Raw genomic sequence first — 22299 nt, 5'->3', positions numbered from 1 at the left:
GGGACGGTTCGAAATGCTCCCAGCCACTTCGCGCTTGCATATGCAAAATAACCCACCACATTTGTTGGGTTGAGTTACATACTCACTCCTCATTGGCTGGTGGGTGTCACGAAAGTACGGTCAATTTGCATCTTTCTCTTTTATTAGTGTGTGTGTGTGTGTTTGTGAGTGTGTGTGTGTGTGTGTATATATATATATATATATATATTAGAGGCCCGGTGTATGAATTCGTGCATGGTTGGGATCTAACTAGCCTGGCCGGAGGAGGGGACAATGGCGGTTGGCTCGAGGGTGCAATTTGCATATTAGCCTTTAATTATATAGGATATACACTGAGTGGCCAGATTATTATGCATTCAGAGATCATCATCATCTGGCCACTCAGTGTATATACATATGCTTTGTGTGCTTGGCCACTATTCCAATTACTAGCACCCTATTCTGGTAGCTGGGTCTCCTAGTTCTACCCAACAGCAACACCCTCCCCACACCCCACCACACACACTGGAAAGCTTATGTGGAGCTTACTTCTTAGCCCAGATATTTTCAGACTAGTTACCCTTTAAGGTTCTTGGTTTGTTTGTTTTTCTCCTGCTAGAAAGTGTTAGTTAGAAACATTCTGAGCTGCCAGGGATATTCAGATAATGCTGTAGGAAAGGACCAGATGTTCCTTTCCCCTTTGTTACCAGATCTGCACCCCAAGGTCACTTTCTATTCTGTAGAGCACCTTTCTTTAGGTAGTGGAAGGTCCCACATCACTCTCCCAGAGCAGTGGGCACCAACTTGCCTGAGGTTCCATAATTGAGGTTGGCCCCTCAAGTGATCTCTTTGCCATAACAATGGAAGTTTCCCAAGTGACTTAAATTTACCTTAGGATTCAGAGTATTTTAAATTATGCCTCAAAGGAAGCAAGTCAACAGAAAGCTCTGAATCAAATTAGGTTATTGGGACTTAAAAATTCTTAGGCCACATCCATGTCTCATACATATCCATGTGTGACCAGTAGGGTTCTATCTTCCAAGCCAGTTTGGGGTGGACATGGAGATTAAGCATCATTTTCATAAAGAACTCCTGGTTCAGAGTCTGAGGTGATAAAGAAGGAATAGTAATAGTCCAGTCCTGGTCCTGGCTTCTATTAGTTTTCTGTGGTTTGTATGATTTGCTACATAAAGAAAGGAGCATTGTGTTATCTGACTTCAGGAGGCAACCTATTTGTATATACATTTAGTTGCCACTTACATAATAGCTGAGTTACCCTGAAATACAAACCACAATGTAAGTTCAGGTAATAACTAAAATTCATAACATTTTCAGAAAACTGCAACATTTGAATATGAAAAACTATGAAAAATCCACATTGGTATTTATTTGGTAATCCAAAATAATTTCAAGAAATGAATGTCAGGACTAGATTTTTTCTTTGGTTTACAGTTTTCTGAGCATATATTTTTGCTGTATCATCTCTCTTAATCCTCCTAACAAACTTCTAAAATAAGGCAGAAAGTTTCTTATTTTGTAGAGGAGAACTGAGCCAAAGATATGTGACTTGTTTGATAACAAATAGCTGTTGGTTATACAACTAGGGTGTCTGAGTTCTATAAACTTGTGATTATGTCAAGCTAACTCTAGTTAATTCACTGAATTATACTGCTCTCAACATGAAGGTCATATGTATATATTTTTATTTTGTACTTCATAAAACAGTTGTGGAACTTACAAATTTAAAGTGTATGGTATCATTAACATTGTAATATTAGCTCTGATATTATCTGAAATATCCTAAGAATTTAAAATGTTTGGAAAATATTTTTATATTGATATTAAGAGAGTAATGTTATTTATCACCATTTTTGTCCACAGCAAGCAACAGATAACTTTTAAATGTAAAGAAGAAAGGAGACCTCAAAAATCTGAAAGTAGCACTCCTGGTAAGACTTCTGATAGTGAATTCCTCTTGGTGCTCCTAACATAGATGAATAAGAGTAAGAAAGTTTGATAATGAAAGAGCAGTGAAAAAATACCAAACAATGTGTAAATTGCATGTATAGTTTTTCTTAATCTCTTTCTTAATAGCACAGTACTCAGTATTAATAACAAAGTTAAAATCTGGGGCAATAGCGTTTGAAAAGAAATTCATTTAGTGAGTCCTGATCCCTAAAATCCCATAAGATATCTTGTGTAAAAAAAATTATGTTAGGATGGTGTATGTTCTTCTATATTCACATTATACCAAATTGGACTTGTTCTAAAAATGGATCTTTTATTTAGTATTCACTGTGAATGGATTATATCTCATGAGTACTTGTTATTACATGGAGATTTGTCTCACTAAAAAAAGGAACTAAAACTAGGAACTCAACAATACTTTCCTGATAGCACAAGCAAATGGCAAACAATAAGAGCTACACCACTTAGCCAGTGTGCAAGAATGTCAGTGAGATTGTGTTTTAAAGATATCTACCTATCGAACAGAAGTCAGAAAAACAATGCCTGTTATGAAGCACAGCCTATTTTTCACATTATACCAACAAGGTCTCATTATATCAACTTCAATCCTCAGAAGTCAAAACAGAAGGAGATATGTTGACTTCATTAATATGATAATTATCAGGACCCTGGCATTTTTTTTAGAACAAGAAGTTCTGTTGCCATTGGTAAAAAATAAATCAGAATAAATATTCAAATAGCCCAACCTGGGACTCAACAAATTACAACAAACGTACAAAAATGTTAATAACAAAAATGCCAGATATGTTACTTAGTTCATTGTGCAATTTGAATTGTGTGAAGACACCTTGGACTTAGTAGACTTTATAAGAGGACCTGTGTAGGTTGGTTTTGCAAGTGATAAGGAAACACAAAGATGAAATAGTGTTTTGACCTTGAAGGTATGCATAATATAGAAGAGCTTTCCCAGGTTTATTTCTGTCTTGTTTTTTTTTTTAAGCAGAATTTTCACAGAAAATATCAAAATTCTGTTATTCATTTTTTGGCTTAATGATCTACCATTTAACTCTCAGGTATCTTTTAGGTACTTGCTACTGTGATGTTGCAGAATTCAAATACCATCCCTGCCTCCAGGAGCTTGTTATTATCATTGCCATGATATTATTTACTATGCTTTATTCAGTGTTTATTAGGTGCCATATCGCACTAGGTGCTTACAAATATAGTTATTTGTTTTTTTTATTGGGTCATAGTGTGTGCCAACCATTTTAAATCCATGATGAGAATTAGAGTTTTTATTTTTTTTATTTTTTTAATATATTTTATTGATATTTTACAGAGAGGAAGGGAGAGGCACAGAGAGCCAGAAACATCAATGAGAGAGAAACATCGATCAGCTGCCTCCTGCACACCCCCCACTGGGGATGTGCCCGCAACCAAGGTACATGCCTTTGACCGGAATCGAACCCAGGACCCCTCAGTCCGTAGGCTGACGCTCTATCCACTGAGCCAAACCGGTTTCGGCAGAGAATTAGAGTTTTTAAAATGTGGGTGAGGCTTTGGCCGGGTTTCTCATTTGCTTAAAGCTTTGTCCTGGACATGCCTAGCTTGTGGTTTTGATGCCTGGTCAGGGCACATACCATAATAACCCAGTGAGTGCATAAATATGTGGATCAAGAGAACAATGTTTTCTCTCTTTGTGTTTCCCTTCCCCCTACTCACTTTCTAATCAATCTATTATTTTTTTTTAATGTGTGTGATATTTAATGTAAGCATGCAGAGTATGAAGAAGTTCACCAGGTAAAGAGACAGACAGTGATGTTTGGCAGGAAGAACATGTATTGAGATTACACATTTGGCAGAATGAACCGCAGTGCAAGGGCTGGGATGTACAAGTGAACTTGGCGGGATTTGTGAGCAGTACAGTTTCCAAGGTGCCAAATGTGTGCTATGGGGAGAGTTGGGAATGGGTGAGTGCCTAGCAGCAGGCTTATGAAAGGCTCTAGTACTACACAAAGGACTAGATCTCTGTTATTTCATAAAATGTTTGTTAAAATGTAGTTGACACACAATATATTACGTTCTGGTGTGCAAAATAATAAGGTGACATCTACATTCCTTATGATGTGTCACACTGATAAACCATCTATCACCATGCGAAGTCATTACTACATTAGTCCATTCCCGGTTTTATACACTAGATCCATGTCGCTCATGTATTTTATAACTGGAAGTTTGCACTTCTTGTTTTTTATTGTCTAAAGTTTTACATAAGTCTCCTTTTTCCCCAGTTGACCGCCCCCAAGCCATTCCCACCCCAGGCAAGCCCTCACTGCCCCAGTTTCTGTGTCCATGATTATGCTAATATGCATGCATACAAGTCCTTTGGTGGCTCTCTAACCCCTCACCCCTCCCACCATTTGTCTCTGGATCTATTCTTGTTCATCACATTATGTTGATCATTATATTCCACATATGATTGAAAGCATGTGATATTTATCTTTCTCCAACTGGCTTATTTCGCTTAGCATAATAGTCTCCAGTTCCAACCATGCTGTTGAAAATGTTAAAAGTTTCTTCTTTTTTTAATAGCGGCATAGTATTCCATTGTGTAGGTGTACCACAGCTTTTTAATCCACTCATCTGCTAATGGGCACTTAGGTGTTTCCAAATCATAGCTATGATAACTAGGTTGTGCTGCTATGAACATAGGGGTGCATATATCCTTTCTGATTGGTGTTTCTGGTTTCTTGGGATATAGTCCTAGAAGTGGTCAAATGGGAGTTCCATTTTTAACTTTTTGAGGAAACTCCATACTGTCTATCACAGTGGCTGCACCAGTCTGCATTCCAACCAGCAGTGCATGAGGGTTCCTTTTCTCCACATCCTCTCCAGCACTTGTCATTTGTTGATTTGTTGATGGCAGCCATTCTGACAGGTGTGAGATTGTATCTCATTGTTGTTTTGATTTGCATATCTCAGATGATTAGTGACTTTGAGCATGTTTTCATATGTCTCTGGGCCTTCTGTGTGCCCTCTTTCAACAAGTGTCTAGCCTTGGGCAAACTACGACCCACGGGCCGGATCCCGCTGTTCTACCCGGTTCTCTTGCTCTCCCCTCCGCTCCTTTACTTTGAATTTATATTAGTTCACACAAACACTCCATCCATGCTTTTGTTCCGGCCCTCCAGTCCAGTTTAAGAACCCATTGTGGCCCTCGAGTCAAAAAGTTTGCCCACCCCTGAATCCTTTGTCCATTTTTTGATTGGAGTTTTTATCTTCCTTTTGTTAAGTTGTATGAGTTCTCTGTAAATTTTAGAGATTAAATCCTTATCAGAAATATCATTGGCAAATATGTTCTTCCAAGCAGTGGGCTTTCTTGTTGTTTGATAGATGGTTTCCTTTGCTGTGCAGAAGTTTTATATTTTGATTTAGTCCCATTTGTTTATTTTCTCCTTAGTTTCCATGGCCCTAGAAGCTGTGTCTGCAAAGATATTGCTACGACATATGTCTGCTATTTTGCTGCCTATGGAGTCTTGTAGGACTTTTATGGTTTCCCATCTTTCATTTAAGTCCTTTAGCCATTTTGAGTTTGTTTTTGTGTATGGTGTAAGTTGGTGATCTAGTTTCATTTTTTGGCATGTAACTGACCAAATTTCCCAGCATCATTTATTGAAGAGACTGTTTTGACTCCATTGTATAGAAGTTTGCACTTCTTATTCATACCCTTCTGTTTTCTCACTCTCCTCAAGTCACTGTCCTCTGTGAACCCATCAGTATGTTCTCTGTAGCTATGGAGTCTGTTTCTGTTTTGTTTGTTTTATTGTTTTAAATTGCACATGTAAGTGAGATCATATGACATTCGACTTTCTCATTCTCTTTTAATTTAGCCTAATACCCTCGCTTCCCATCCATGTTGCTGCAAATGGCAAAATTCCATTCTTTCTTATGCCTGAGTCATATATATATATTACATATACATAACACATCCTCTTTATTCATTTATGTATGGAAAGAATCCTAGGTTGCTCCATATCCTCGCTATTATGAATAATGCTGCAGTGAACATAGTGTGCTCACATATTTTTTTTTCAAAATTCATGTTTATATATGTATCTGTTGGGTAAATACCCAGATGAGGAATGGAAGTTCTATTTCTAATTTCTTGAGGAATCTCCATGCTGTTTTCCACAATTACTGGACCATTTATATTCACATGAACAGTGTGTGAGGCTTTGTCTCTTCTCCATGTTCTCGAAAGCACTTGCTATTTGTATTTTGAGAACAGCCATTCTGAGAGGAGTGAGGTGGTACTTCTCTATGGCTTTAATTTTTTTTTCCCTGATTAGTGATGTTGAGCTATTTGTTTCCTTTAATTTTGTAAAACATGTTTTTAATTATTTTTAAAGGGATAGGAAGGGAAAGTGAGAGATAGAAACATCAATGAGAGAGAACCATCATATCCATCGGCTGCCTCCTGCATGCCACTGCAGGTGTTGAGCCTGCATCTGGAGCATGTGCCCTGACTGCGAATTGAACCAGATGAATGGGGCAAATCTTAATCCATTTAGCAATACTGGCCTGGCCTGTGGGTTTATTTTAAATAGGGAAAAAACTGAGAGACTTGGAGTTGACGTCCTCTAACTTTTGATGGACTTGGGTTATATCCCATACTCATTCTTAAATCTTTAGTGGTAAACTAGTTACTTTAATGAGATTAGTATAATCATATCTCTCTTAGGAGCTGGGTAGATAACACCTTCTTTGTGTATCAGAACAGTAAATGTCCAAATACAGTTGTGGTTCTCCAGCAAAAAAGAAGACTAGGTAGGGAGCCAGCAATACTCACTACAGGGATTCATTGGAGTTTTTGGCAGAAGACTAACAAGATTACATATGATTAGGGTCCTCTGGTTGTGGTGTGAAGCAGGATCAGCAATATTTTTCTTTAAAAGGGCCTGATTTTAGTCCATGTCATACCTACTCAAGTCTGCCATTGAAGTGTGAGAGCAGTCCTAGAGAATGTATAAGTGAATATGCATGACTGTGTTCCAGTGAGACTATTTGCAAAACCAGATGGCAGCTTGTATTTGGCCTGTTGGTCTTATTTTGCTGACCCCTCATGTAGAGGATAGATGGAAGGAAACCACATAAAGAGATGGTGGACCAAAAAATATTTTGCCTCTGGACTAGCATAAGTCTACCATGAAGTTTTCATGCATCCATGCTGAAATGAGTCAGGAAGCTCAATTTATCCCATTTAAAATGTTGGTGTTTTTCTACGTTTATGTCTTTCTCGTTTGTTTTCCTTAAAAAACCTTAATAATTTAAGAAAGAACAATAATAGTTGGTAGTATTTTCCCTGCTGTGATAGCCATCTGCTAAGAGCCTGTGTTTGATTAGGGCAGCTGACAGTAGCAAAATAAAGCAGAGGTGGTAGGTTTTGTGATGATTGCACGTAAAGAGTTAGTGGGGAGAGAGAAATATAAGGTGATTCATAGGTTTCCATGTCCTGCACTGGCATTTTTTCATTTGTTGTTGTTAATCCTCACACGAAGGTATTTTCCATTGATTTTTAGAGAGAGTGGAAGGGAGAGGGACAGACCGAGAGAAACATCAATGTGAGAGGGACACAGCAATCGGTTGCCTCCTCCATGCACCCCGACCAGGATCAGGGATCCTGAAACCAAGGTACTTGCCCTTGACGGGAATCACACCTGGGACACTTCAGTCTGTGGGCCAAGGCTCTATCCACTGAGCAAAACCAGTGAGGGCCTGCACTGGCATTTGGATTGGACATGAAGACTAGGACTTTAACTGATCAGCAGGAAAGAGCAACAGTTCATCCACAAAGACCAGTATCTTTCCATACATGTTTAATTGGATGGTATATCCATGGATATGCCTACATTTTGGATACAATTTCTTTCACTTTTTACTTGTCCTGTCAACAACTAACTTTAATAGGTGATCCATGATATTAGTTTAATAAAAAAATTTAAAAAGATTAGTAATAAAAAAAAACAACAACTCTGCAATCTTTAGAACTCTTTTGTTATATACTAGAGGCCTGGTGCATGAATTTGAGCATGGGTGTGGTCTGTCCAGCCCAACCCGATGGGGGTCGATCATGGGCGGGGCCAATCAGGGTGTCTAATATTGGAAGCTATAGCTTCCCTCCAGCTGGATCGAATTATACTTTAGGGATGGCCAAAAGAAAACCCACAACAGAACACTTTTGCATTTCACGTGCCATGTGATGAAGTTGTTTATCTGTTGTTGCAAACATATATCAAGATGGATGATGGCCCTTTAATGATTTTTGCGTTCTTCCTGGGGCTCTACTCTGAGTTTCCCAATATGATCTTCATGTCTGTCTGCTTAAAATTATTTTGTTTTTGAATGTGCCTACCCTTCACTGTTGCTCCTGGCAGCCTGCAGGTCCTCTTGCCGCCCCATTTACAGAGAGATTGAAAGCTCACCTAATCTGCAAGGCACTGCCATTTCACAAAATCTCCACACAGGCTCTTTACATTCCTCAGCAAAGGGCTGCCATCCTGTTAATGATTAAGTTGCCTTTTTGGCTAACTTAGGAGTTCTCCTGGGGGCACAGGCCGTGGAAGGACAATTCCACACCTTGGATGCAATATTAGCAGAGCCCTCTGGAGACTTGGGCCCGGGTCAGAAGAAACTGATAATTATTTTCTTGTGCTTGCACTAAATGTACATGCACCAGGGATCCAGGCAGTGATTTAGGGGTGTTGGGTGCCTATCGGGATGGGGACTGGCCAGGGGGAGTGGCTACAGGTGGTTGGCGGCCAGCCAAGCTCCTGATTGGTGTACTGGGTGCTGATAGGGGGCCGGGCCCGCTGGGAGGAGAAGTCGCTAGTCATTTTGGTCATTCTGGTTGTTCGGCAGTAATGTTCCCTGGGCTTTTATATATATAGATGACAATTACTTTTTTTTTTGCAGTTATCCCAGTTCGTTGATTGATTCATAACTCTTGCAAAAGGGAATTAAACCCTGTTCAGTTGGAGAAATTTGTCAGTGAGATGTCTTCCTTTCCTTTACAGGAACTTTGATACTATAGAACATACTGTCAAGCATTAGGATTCTGTATTTCTTATTCTGACTAAATAGGAATGTTGCAAGTTTCACATAACTTTCTGACATCATTGATTCATTTATTTCTTTCATGTCTTTATTCCAATTGTTATAGATCTACAGAAAACTCAAAAACAAGCACGGACCGAAAAAAAATCAAGTACAGGTATTCAGTGAAATCAACTTCTGTATTGTGATCATGTATAATACATCAATCCAAATAATATTTTTATATAATGATATTTTGTTAGATGTTTCTAAACACACCTCTAGGTTTGTTTATTCACTGGAAAAATTTACAGGACCCATCATATAGGTGTGGTCATATATGAGTTTTATTACAGTTAAAGGTTTAAAGCAAAATCAGCAAAAGAGAAAAGGTGCATGTGACAAAGTGTGGCAGCCATCTGGTACAAGCTTCCAAGAGTCCTCACCCTGTGGAGTTACCAGTATGTGTTAGTTATTCCAGTGTCAAATTCTGACAACACACATGAAATATGTCATCTACCAGTCTTGTTAGACTCAGTGCCAAGGTTTTTATGGCACGCTAGTCACATAGGCATCTTCCCCATAGCATGTACCAAAGTTCTAGATTCCCAGAAGGAAAGCAGGTGTACAGTATGAACCCTATCAGATGTACAAAGTGTTAAGGCACAGGGAGCCACTCTTTTCAGTTAGGGAAAGGTGTAAACCCTCCCCAGATTCAGGTTTTAAGACTCCAACTGAAGTATAGCCATTTAAGCAGGACTTTCTAAGGATTGCAGTCTTAGGCCAGCTGCATGGAAATTTTCTGCACAGCAGGTACAGCTCTGACTGAATTTTTGGCTTTAGCCTAAAATTTTGTTTTTAAAGCAAGTAATACGATAACACTAGAGGCCCGGTGCATGAAAATTCATGCATTGGATGGGGGTGTCCCTCTGCCTAGCCTTCCCCCTCTCACAGTCCAGGAGAGCTCAGGGGTGGGAGGTGACCCGGTGATCAGGTGAAGGTGATGCCCCCATCACACCTCTGCTGCTGCCACTGCCAGCAGCACAAGCCTGGGCTGGCCCTGGTTACCTGAACCTCGGGTAGCCCTGGGCAGCTGAGCAGCTGTCATCCAAGGCTTGCCTCACCTTGGGCCTGCCCTGGGTGGCTGGGCAGCTGCCATCCAAGGCTTGCCTGCACCTCGGGCCTGCCCTGGGTGGCTGGGCAGCTGCCATCCAAGGCTTGCCTGCACCTCGGGCCTGCCCTGGGTGGATGGGCAGCTGCCATCCAAGGCTTGCCTGCACCTCGGGCCTGCCCTGGGTGGCTGGGCAGCTGCCATCCGAGGATTGCCTGTGCCTCAGGTGTCGGCTGGGCATCTGCCATCCAATGCTTGCCTGTGCCTCAGGCTGGCACTGGGCGGCTGGGGGGATGAGGGTGGGTCTGGATGCACCATGCACCTGCCACCCCCATTCCTGCGGGGCTGAAAGGACTGGGGGACTCCAGCAGGGCTGAGGGTACTGGGCACCACCATCTTGTGGCTATGGGTTCTGCCATATTTGTGACAGTGTGACAGTCAATTTGCATATTCCCTCTTTATTAGATAGGATAACATGGTACTGGTTTCAGTTGCATCATCTATAATTGCTTGCAATGCTGGCCACTTTTGTTATTCTTGCTGAGCATTTCACAGGTATTTGTATATAAATTACTAGGGCAATATTAGGCAATGATCAGCTTTCCTTTTCATCCAATTAACTAGAGGCTTGGTACACAAAATTCATGCATGGGGGGTCTCCCCTCAGCTCAATTTGCATCCTCTCCAATCTGGAAACCCTCAGATTGGACCTAAACCGGCAGTTGGACACCCCTCTCACAATCCAAGACCACTGGCTCCTAACTGCTTACCTGCCTGCCTGTCTGACCACACCTGAATCACCGCCCTGCTGGGATAGTTGGCCCATGCACCCTGCTGTTCAGTCGTTTAGTCGTCCCTCACTAAACCTCCTACTGGCCTCATCGCCCCACCCAGCCTGCTGTTTGCTGTTACTCTTATTGTTACGGCATCCCAGAAATTTGCTATATTCCTCTATTATTAGTATAGTTGTTTCAAGATAATTTTTACATAAAATTAGTATAATGATTTCTGATTTTATAGAATAAAAAGTGTCCTTTAATATGGATGATTCATATTTTATATTTCACTAAATTCCTATTTATATTTACAAAGCAAGTTATTCAATCATATTTATTAGTTATTTTCTTGCCCTAGTATACATTTAACACTATTTGCTTTATTTATGACTTTCCATATGCTTCACTACATTGTGAGGATAATTCCCATTTTCTGATACTTAGATCTTTATCTTAATTTTTAAGGTGATGTGTCTTGAAAACAGCATTAATGTGTTGATATATGTTAATAGAAGATTCCTTGATACATTATTTGCAAGAAAAATTACTAAGACTTATTTTTTAGAGACGTTTTAGGTGCACAGTCTGATTGAGCGGAAAGTACAGTGTGTGCCCATAAACCACACAACCCCGAACACACAGCCTTGCTCATTTTTCACATCCTGCACCAGAGAGGTGCATTTATAACAATGGATGTGTGTGCACTGAAAATGTATGATGGCACATACCCACCCTTACAGTATCATACAGAATCACTTCACTATCCTAAAAATCCTCTGTGCTTTGCTTATTCATCACTCCCTTCTCCCTAATCCCTGGAAAACAATGATCTTTCTTAGTCTCCATAGATTTGCCTTTTCCTGAATATTGTATAGTTGGATTCATACAGTGGGTACATTTTTGTATGTTTAACAAATGAAAATTCCAAGGTAAATGGATGTAGTTGTCCAAGATGTTTTTATCTTAGTTATTTGTTGTTGTTGTTGTTGTTGTACATCAACATAGGATCTGATGACATGTCCCATACCAGCTGAAAGAGAAGGATTTCTATAAGCATTTTCCACCTAAGGGAGAGGGTTGAGAAAAGTGATCTATGCACTACTGCAGAGCACTAACTGTGCGGACCACCCTGCTCTATGATGTGGGAACAGATACACTCTAGTAATGCAAGGAGACAGCTCAAGGGGTTCTACTGCATACAACTAGAATCACAAAGTTTTTCTACTCATCTTGCAATATGAAATGGGGCCAGAAAGAGTCTGTTTTCTATGTGCAGTTGTGCTTCAAAGTGTAGTGTCTAGAGTATTTCATCTTAAATTATCTTGTCTTCACTGAAGAGCTAGACAATTTGTATCGTGTTACAGCAGAATACGTATACTGTCTTCTAACTGCTGCTGATGGGAGGAGTCCAGAAAACTCATGCTATTTAAGTTTGACATGGTTAGTCTATGATTCTGCTTCCACTAACAACATAATTTTCTGTCAGTCTGATGGGGTTTGGTTAGGATTACGTTCATTGTACATAGCAGTGCACAGGAAGGTTTCCATTTTTGATACATCCCATTTTTCTGTGTGTGTGTTTGATATATTTAAACAGAGAAAGTAAATGTTCTTATGTATTAATGGCCTACCAATAATATGATTAATGTTTACCCTAGTATAGTCTTCAGGTGTGGCCCCAAAATTATACTTTCGAACAATGTATTAGTCCAGTACTTTTAAAGTCCTGTATTCTTATTGTTTTAAATTGTATTTTACTTTTTTTAAAATAGTGATTGGTGTCTCTAAAGAAGACTCTTTAAGCAGGTAGGATTTTATGGATTTTTAAAAATTATAGCTCACTAAGAAAATGCATAGAAAAGACACTAACATTTCTAGAGTGCTCTACTGTGGGCTATACCCTATACTATGTAATTACCCTGTGTTTTAGAGTCATTACAATGGCTTGGCAAAGTAGCTGTGCTAATGTCACCTATTTTTTATTAATGAGGCAACTGTGATTCAGGGAGATGGATGAATCGACCCATGATGCCATAGTTAGCAAGGGGCTGAGCCATGATTTGACTGGCAAACAGTTTGGCTCTGAAATTATTCTGTTGTCCCTCAACATACACTGATAAGTTCCTGTGAAGCTCTGCCATGGAGATAAAGTTGCAAACCATATCATCTCAGAAAGTCAAATCTGATTGTGTGTTAACTCTGATTTAGAGTTTTTCTAAGAGGCCCAGTGAGTCTAAACATTTATCTTACTCTCCTTGACAACTATAGTGGTAAATAGGACCTGTGCTTCCCACAAAAGCTTTTAGGGCCCATCGGGGTTCACTATGGCCACAGAACCAAAGGTTTTTACCTGAGCAAGGTCTAATCGGGCAATGGTTTTTAGGCAGAATGATATACGTTCTTCTTGGAATTACTTATTTATCTCTAAGTAAAGAATATCTATGTGTAGACCATGTTATCTTAATTGGATTAAGCATATTTTTAGAGGATATTTCTAATGGATCCTCTAATTACTGGCTTCCCAGTCTGGTTTTCTCTTCAGGCTAGTACCTTTTCCTCGTTGTCTGAGGTTTTTCCTTTGTTCCTATAGTCTTTTTTCCCCTCTTGCATGAGTTCTTGATTTATTTTATTTTATTCTCTGCTTTTATTGGTATTTTTTTCTTTGTGTTATTTTTTTCCAATTCTGCCAACTATGGTGTTCTCCATTTTTCTATAGACAGAATCAAAGACACATAGAATTTCATAATTTTAAGGAAGCCTAGCAATTAATTAAACAAAATCTTCTCTAGTGCTTCAACCTGTGTTTGACATCCTGGCCACGTGGTTGTTCACATGGAGTAATGGGAGCACATTAACGTGACTCACTGAGATAATAAGAAGTGGTGGAACAGAGATGTAAATTCAGGTTGCTAAATGCAATGCTCGTCCCTTTATTTTCATTCTGTTCGTGAGTTTTCATAACAGAAACAGAGGGAGTGGGTTGTGAACACAGTCCATAGAGGATAAGAATGGAACGAGCAGGGAATCCCAAGTTTCAAGGGGAACAACACTGGGTTGGGTTTGAAATAAGAGTTCTGGAAAAGAGATGGAAATACTGAAGTTTATGACAAGTTAAAGGTAAGTTTTAAGAAGAAGGACACTGAAAGAGGGTGGTTCTCCAGAAAGGCAGGTTAAAATATGGGCAAAGATGTCCTGAAGAGGTTGCTGGTCTTTTGCTTGGTTGTTTAATTGGAGGAACTAGCAGCATTCAAGGTTTCTTTAGAAAAATAAGAAAAGAATTTGAGCCACTGGGAAGATTCTTTTGATCGCATAAAGGACTATGGTCTCATCTACCTGACTCACAGAGTGGGGCTTAGGTCCCCTTGAGTCCTAGGGAATGGAGATTGCTGAACTACATAGATCTATGGCCCAAGGCAGGTGTCTTCTCTGCTTTACCTGGTTTCCCAATTAGCTGATGTGCTTCCCTTGTACATGGAGGTTTGAGGAGGGGCAGGACTAGATGCCAATCAGAAATGGAGTTGGGTAACACTAAAGCATTTTTGTAAATAGAGCCCCACCGTTAATTATATCAAGAATCATTATTTGATATGCAGATAGCTAATCTTTGACTTAAACTTTTTGTTGCTTGTTTTAAAGAAATTAACTCACTCATTTTTGTTGTATATTTTACTGTAAAGACTTTGCAGCAAATCTGGCATTGATGATTCAAGGCCTACATCACACAATGAAGACTTGAAGGTAAAGTGCTCCCTTGTGAAATTACTTGTCCTTCTGTGTGGCCCTTACTCTTATAATTTTGTAGCAGCCTACCTGTCATTGATTTATGTTTGTAATGCAAAATTAGTCTTTTTATTGTTAAATTCTCAACCGAGATATGCCTTTTTAAAAATTGATTTGAGAGAGAGAGGAAGGGTTAGAGGGAGAGAGAGAAAGAGAATCATTGACATGAGAGAGAAACATGGATTGGTTTCCTTCCCCTTGGGCCCCCACTGGGATTAAACTGACAACCTGTGTATGTGCCCTGACTGGGAATTGAATTCGTAACCCTTTAGTACATGGGACATCGCTCCAACCAGCTGAGCAACACAGGCCAGGAAAGAAAACATGTTTATTTTATTGTGTGATTCCTTTTATATGTCACTTCCACAATAAGTGACTACATAGAGACAGAAATCAGAGACTGCGGTGGGGGGATGGGGAGTTCCTGTTTCATGAGAATGAAGTACCCTTCTGGAGTGATGAAAATTTTTGGAACTAGATAGAGGTCATCATTGTACAACATTATAAATGTATCAATTTTTTCACTTTAAAATGGTTTATTTGATTTTTGGTGAACTTTACTTACTACAAAAAGAATACTCTCATAATAATAATTAATCGATCAAATTAAGATCATGTTACACCTTTAAAAACAATCCAACAGGCTCATTTAAACAGGTCTTCTGGTGAAAGGTTACATTGTTAATTTGAGATGCTTCTTGTTTCTTGAGGTAGGCCTGCATTGGTTTGAATTTCCCTCTTAGGATGGCTTTCGCTATGTCCCATAAATTTTGCCTTGTCATGTTCTCATTTCATTTGTCTCAAGGTATCCTTTGATTTTTTCCTTGATATCATTGTTAACCCATTCACTGTTTAGTAACAGGTTATTTAGTCTCCATGTGTTTGTGTGTTTTCTTTGTGTGTGTGTGTGTGTGTGTGTGTGTGTGTGTGTGTAAATGATTTGTAGTTTGATAACATTATAAATGTGGTTGGAGAAGATGTGTGAAATGATTTTAATCTTTTAAAATTTCCTAAGGCTTTTTTTATGGTGTTACATGTGGTCTACCCTAGCAAATGTCCCATGTGTACTTGAAGAAAATGTATTCCCTGCAGTGTTACAGTGTAATGCTCTGAAAAAATCAATGAGATTCATCTGGTAAAATGTGTCCTTTAAGGGTGCTGTTACCTTTTTTATTTCTTTTGGAAGATCTATCCATTGATGTCAATGGGGTGTTAAACTGCCAACTATGATTATATCAATATTTACTGTATATAATTAGGTGCTCTTATGTTTACAAAGGTTATTTCTTGTTTTTGGATTGATCCCATTATCATTATACCAGAGGCCCGGTGCACGAATTCATGCACAGGTGGGGACAAGCCAGACCGACCCGATAGGGCTAGGTGGCCTGGGAGAGGGGCCACAGTTGGTTGATGGGATAGCCCCGCCTTTGGTTGAACTCACAGTTGAACTCCCGGTTGAATTCCCAGTCCAAGGGACAATTTGCATATTAGCCTTTTATTGTATAGGATAGTGACCTTCTTTATCTCTTGTTATAGCCTTAGTTTTAAATTCCATTTTACCTGATATAATTATTGGTATCCTGGCATTTTTTTTGTTTATATTTTGAAAAACATTTTAATTTATTTTTTTACTTACTGATTTAAGAGAGAGACCAAAGGAGAGATACAAAGAAAGTGTGTGTGTGTGTGTGTGTGTGTGTGTGTGTGTGTGTGTGTGTGTGTGTATGAGAGGGAGAGAGAGATAGAGAGAGAGAGAGAGAGAGAGAGAGAGAGAGAGGAAGAGAGACACAGAGAGAGAAACATTGATTTGTTGTTCCTCTTAATTATGCATTCATTGGTTGCTTCTTGTATATGCCTTGATGAGAGATTGAACTTGCAAACTTTGTGTATCGGGACAATGCTCTAACCAATTGAGTTACCATGCCAGGGCCTTTTTGCTTTGCATTTTCAAGAAATATAATTTTCCATCCCTTTGCTTTCAGTGTGTGTGTATCTTTCACTAAGGTTGGTCTGTTGTAGACAGCACATATAGGGGTCTTATTTTCTTATCCATTCATCTATTTGATGCCTTTTGATTGGAGCATTTAAACCATTCACAATTAAAGTGATTATTGATAGGTACATACTTTTTGCCATTTTATTCTTTATAATTATATTCCCCACCTTTTTTCCCTTTTCCTTTCTGTAGAAGTCCCTTTAACATTCCCTTTAATACTGGTTTTTTGATTATGAACTTCTTTAGCTTATGAGGGGAGCTCTTTATTTCTCCTTCAATTTTGAATAATAGCCTTGCTGGGTAGAGTAGTATTGGTTGTAGGTCCTTCTTTTTCATCATTTGGAATATTTTATGCCAATCCCTACCAGCCTGAAATATTTCTGCTGAGAAAGCATCTGACAGTCTTATGGGGGCTCCTTTGTAGTTAACTATCTATTTTTTTTCTCTTTTAGCCTTTAAGATCTTCTCTTTGTCTTCAAGCATTGCCATTTTAATTATGAAGTGTCTCGGAGTGGGCCTCTTTGAATTAATCTTGTATGGGACTCTGTGTCCTGCACTTGTGGTTCTTGTTTTTCACCAGGTCAGGGAAGTTTTCAGTCATTATTTCTTCAAATGGGTTCTCAATTTTTTGCACTCTCTCTCCTCCTTCTCCTACCCATGCAATGTGGATGTTACTATGGTTTGTGTTGTCCCTGAAGTCATTGAAAGTAGCTCATTTAATTTTTTTTTCTGCTCTAATTGGGTGCTTCCTGCTACCTTGTCTTCTAAATCAAATATCCTATTCTTTGCTTCATCTAATCTGCTGTTGATTCCTTCTAGTGTATTCTTCATTTCAGATATTGTATTCTTCATTTCTGAGTGGTTATTCTATGTGGTTTCTTTGTCCTTTTTTATACTTGCTATCTCTGTGTTAAAGTTATTACTACATTCCTTGAGCATCTTTGTAACCATGTTCTTGAATTCTGTATCTTATGCATATTTTCCCTCCATTTCATTTAGCTGTTTTTTCTTGGAATTTCTTCTGTTCTTTCATTTGGGGCATATTTGACTCCCAATTTTGGCTGCCTCTCGCTATTTGTTTCTGTATATTAGTTAGATCTGCTTTGCACCCTAGTCTTGGTATGATGGTCTTATGTATTAGGTGTCTTTGAATCTCATTGGCACATTCTTTCTGGTCACCTCAGTTAGGTGCTCCTGGAATGTTCCTTGTGTGTGAACGCTCCTTTTGTAAAGCCTTGATTGCTGTTTGCCTGTTTGTGGATGGATTGATCTTCTGGCTGGCTGACTACACACAGTATACATACAAGCTGCTGTGCAAAGGCTGACCCCATGTTGAGCAATCCATGCCGGCTCAGTTTGCTGTATGCCTAGATCTTCATTTGTGTGTTCTGCTTGTGGATCTAATTGGGTCATGCTCTGAAGTCCCCTCCTCCCCAACCCTCGGGTGTGTTGGTTCTGGAGCCTCTTGCAAGGGACTCTGCTGCAAGTCAATGTCAGTCTCTGGCTGTGATTTCCCTTGGGCTACCTGTGTGGAGCTATAAAGAGATCCAATATTTGTGACGCCTCTGCTGTGCCTGGGTGCACCTGGGAGGGGCCAGCTGCACCTGGGAGGGGCCAGCTGCACAGCAATGCCTCCTACCACCAGCATCAAGCCCCTGGGGCAGCTGAGCAAAAAGCCCAAGTCGCTTGGAGATCCACCTGTGCCTTCAAGCTTTCTGTTGGGGTCATTCACTTGAGAGAGTGCCCATTGGTATGTGAGTTGCATGAGGTAAGTGACTCATCAGGTAGGTGCAAGTGTTGTTTACCATGTTCATACAGATTCAAACTCAGTTTCATTTTTGGGTGTGAGGCCACTCAGCACAAGTCCCAGGGTACACCAATGCCACTTATCACCCACCAGATACCTGAGGTCTGTTGTGGTTGGGTGGGGCCTCAGGAAGACATTAGGGGAAGGCTATAAAAATTCATTGAGGCCCCAAGACCGAGATTTGGCTGTATGAAGGGAGAGCTCAGCACTGGAATGGTGGCTTTAGTTAGATCAGCAAGGGAATAAAGACCCCCAACCCAAAGTCACACAGCACAGTCTGACACCCCCTGAGTCCACCCAGACCTGCTTAAGAGATCTCCATGAAACACCATGGGCCCGCACTCCTTTGCAGTGTGTAGCTCCACAGGGTTGGGGATAAGGATTCAGGATGTTGGTCTACATTCCCCAGGCTGAGGCCATAAGAAGCGAGGGCTTGACCCAGGGGTGATGGCATCTGTGTGCATTGTGGGAGAGGGACTCAGCACAGGGAGGGCACCCAGAGGCCATCCCCTCAGCGCTCTCTCCCAGAGCCACACAAAGCAGCCTCCTCACATGACTCCCAGGCCACTCTAAGCCACCCTTTCTTCTTAGGCCCAGGGTAGGTGGTGGGAAGGCTACTTGTGTGCTGGCCCTTTACGAGGGCTCCTGGGTTTCTAGCAGACTCCCACCTCCTCCTGGAGGCAGAATCCCTGCTGATTTTCACAGCCAGATGTCCTGTGGGCTCCTCTTCCAGGCTCTGGCCCTCAGGGCTGGGAGCCCAGTGTGGGGTTGAGACAACACGCTCCTCAGGGGGACCATTGCACTGAGACAGGCCTCGGCATTCTCAACCACCACAAGTGAATGCAGGACCAGCCCTTTCTGAATCTCTGTTCTTCCTACCAGTCTAGCTGAGGCTTCTTCTGTAGATCCTCGGTTATAAGACTGACATTCAGCTAGTCTTCAGTTAGTTATTCAGGGTAGTAGTTATATAATTGAGTTGTAATTCCAATCTGGTCCATGGAGGAAGTAAGTGTAACTTTTACCATCTTGGATCACCCTAAAAAATTCTGAAATGCACTGCAGGGGCTCACTATTTAGGATATGGTGAGGTGAAATATTTTAAGTGAGGAAGGCATTGTAATGTTAAAATTCAGCTACTAATTTATTTCTAATAGATTTAGCATCCAACAAATTCTTTGGCTCCAATAGTGTTACAATTAGTTGAGGGCACATGTTTTTATTTTAACTTAGATCAAGGCAAGTTTTTCTTGTCTTCTTTCTTTCTTTCTTTCTTTCTTTCTTTCTTTCTTTCTTTCTTTTTCTTTCTTTCTTTCTTTTTTACTTCTCAGTTACAATTCATTGATTTGGGGAATAGGTAGTCATAGATTAAGAATTCTAATAGTTAATTTTAAATTAAATTCTAATTTTTCTTTGTCCATACTTGATTACTTAAGGATAAAGTTATTTCAGAAACACGTACCCGGACAGCAAAGACATTTAAAAATCTAAGGAAGCATATTCATCTTCCACCTTTGCATCTGAAAAAAATGTCTCAAGAATCACAAATAAATAGGGCATGTGACAAAGAGGATACATCTGCGTATTCAGGACACCCTTCTGTGCAAAAGAATAAGGAAATGTGCATCAAACAAGGCACATTAGAACAGAGGAAGCATTTACAACTTTCCAAAGATGAGTCAAAGCAGAAGTCACATAAATTTTCTGTAAAGTTCAAAACGACGGATTGTCCTGAGAAAGAGCCACTACGTGATAACTCTAAAGAAAGAGCAAGTTTAAGACAAATGCCTTCTAATTTGACAAATAAAATGCTTGATTGGGAGGGAAAAGATGCATTTGGAAAGTCTATCTCTGCAGCATTACAAACATTTCCTAAACGAGAAGAAGCCACTCTCAAAATTCTTTCTCCATCTCATGCAGACCCCGGGTCCCCAGAAGACTCTCCGTGGTCATCTTCTTCTGAACTTTGTTTAAAAGAAAAGGAATTACACTCTGAAAATGATCAGAAACGTAATCATGTTTTGAACAAAAATGAGAGTTTTTATAATGAAACAGAAAATAACAAAGTAAGGACCCCAGTAGTTACATCCGGGGTGAAAGAAGACCAAGAGTTTGCTATGCAGATGACAAAAAATATGAACCCAAATACCATGGATTGGAAACTAGGCATCGGACCTACACTTCAGTCTCGTGATCCGAAAAGCTATCTTGAATTGCAGCATCCCTGCTGCAATGAAGCAAAACTCATCATTGAAATAAAAAACCATGATATGCCTGCTGTTACAAATACTATTAAGGAAACAAAGACAAATCAAGACTTGTTCCAGAAGCCATTATGTGCAGATAATGGCAATGCTAATTATTGTAAAAGAATGGACTCTAAATTAAAAGATAAGAGTTCCTCTGCACTGCACAATGACAGAACACCTGGAGTAAACGCGATTGAAGAACTACAGCAAGATATACAAAGGCTTAAGAATGATGTAGACATGTTGAAAGTAGAGATCCTTGCTTTGAAAAAAGAGAAAGTTCAACTTCAAAAAGAGGTAGAATTTCACTTGCTGCTACTCTTTGTTTTCTCTCTTTATCAATTCTCTGATCCACTCTGATTTTCCACTTCTGAAAAATACATTGTATGTAAAATGAGGCTGTCTAAATATGTAATTGTATATATAAATAGATTATGTCAACTAAATAACAGGAGTTCAAGAAAATATTCTTCTGTTCTTTAATTGACTTAAGTCTCTCTGTCAGTCTTTTCTCTGAATTGGGCAACTAATTTAGCTATGTACCATGTAACCTATGTACTATGAACCAGTGAAAAGTATAAAGGAAATTGTTTAAAAAATGTAATAAGTACTATGCTGTTGTTTTTTTAAGTCCATTGGCTTAAATTTACATTATATCTCATAGCTCAGGGAGTGTGACTCAGTGGTGGAACATTGACCCATGAATCAAGTTGGCCCTGATTGGATTCAGGGTCAGGGCACAGTGTTGTGGCTGTATCCATAGTAGGGGATGTGCAGGAGGAATCCAATCGATGTTTCTCTCTATCACTCTCCCATGCTCTCTTCCTACAATTTAAAAAACCATAAATTGCATCCCAGAAATAATAAAGTGGAAGGAATCTATAACTGGGAGAAGGGTTATAAACAAATATCCCCAGCTAAACTCATCTATTTTGTGCTATAGTGTGTACAATCTTCTATGGTTTACTCAAAACCTTGGAAATTAGAATTCTAATATGATCGCTTCAGGATATTTTTATTTCATTTTAGTTACAGTTTACATTCAATATTATTTTGTGTTAGTTTCACATGTACAACATAGTGGTTAGATAATCATATACTTTACAAATTAGTCTCCCCAATATTTCAAGTACCCGCTTGCACTGTACATCATCATTGTAATTTTATTGAAATATTTTACTAACAAACATATATACTTCCACATATATTTTTATCACCACTCTCAGATGTGTTTGTTGAGTCAAAGCTTTACATTACGTTGTTTAATAAAGTATGGTACTGCCATAAAAAAAATGAAACCTTACCATTTGTGACAGCATAGGTGGACCTAGAGGGCATTATTCTAAGTGAAATATATCAGACAGAGAAAGAGAAGTCCCATATGATTTCACTTATATGTGGAATGTAAAGAGCAAAATAGATGAACTAAGAAATTTAAGAGAGACTCATAGATAACAGATCTGACTGATGGATGTGAGAGGAAAGGGAGTCAGAAGACCGGGCAAAAGGTAAGGGGACTAAGAAGTACAAAATGGTAGTTA

This window comes from Plecotus auritus (assembly GCF_963455305.1).
Source record: "Plecotus auritus genome assembly, chromosome: 15".
Classification (NCBI taxonomy): Eukaryota; Metazoa; Chordata; class Mammalia; order Chiroptera; family Vespertilionidae; genus Plecotus; species Plecotus auritus.
The sequence above is the reverse complement of the archived record's forward strand: the minus strand, read 5'-3'. Positions refer to the sequence as shown.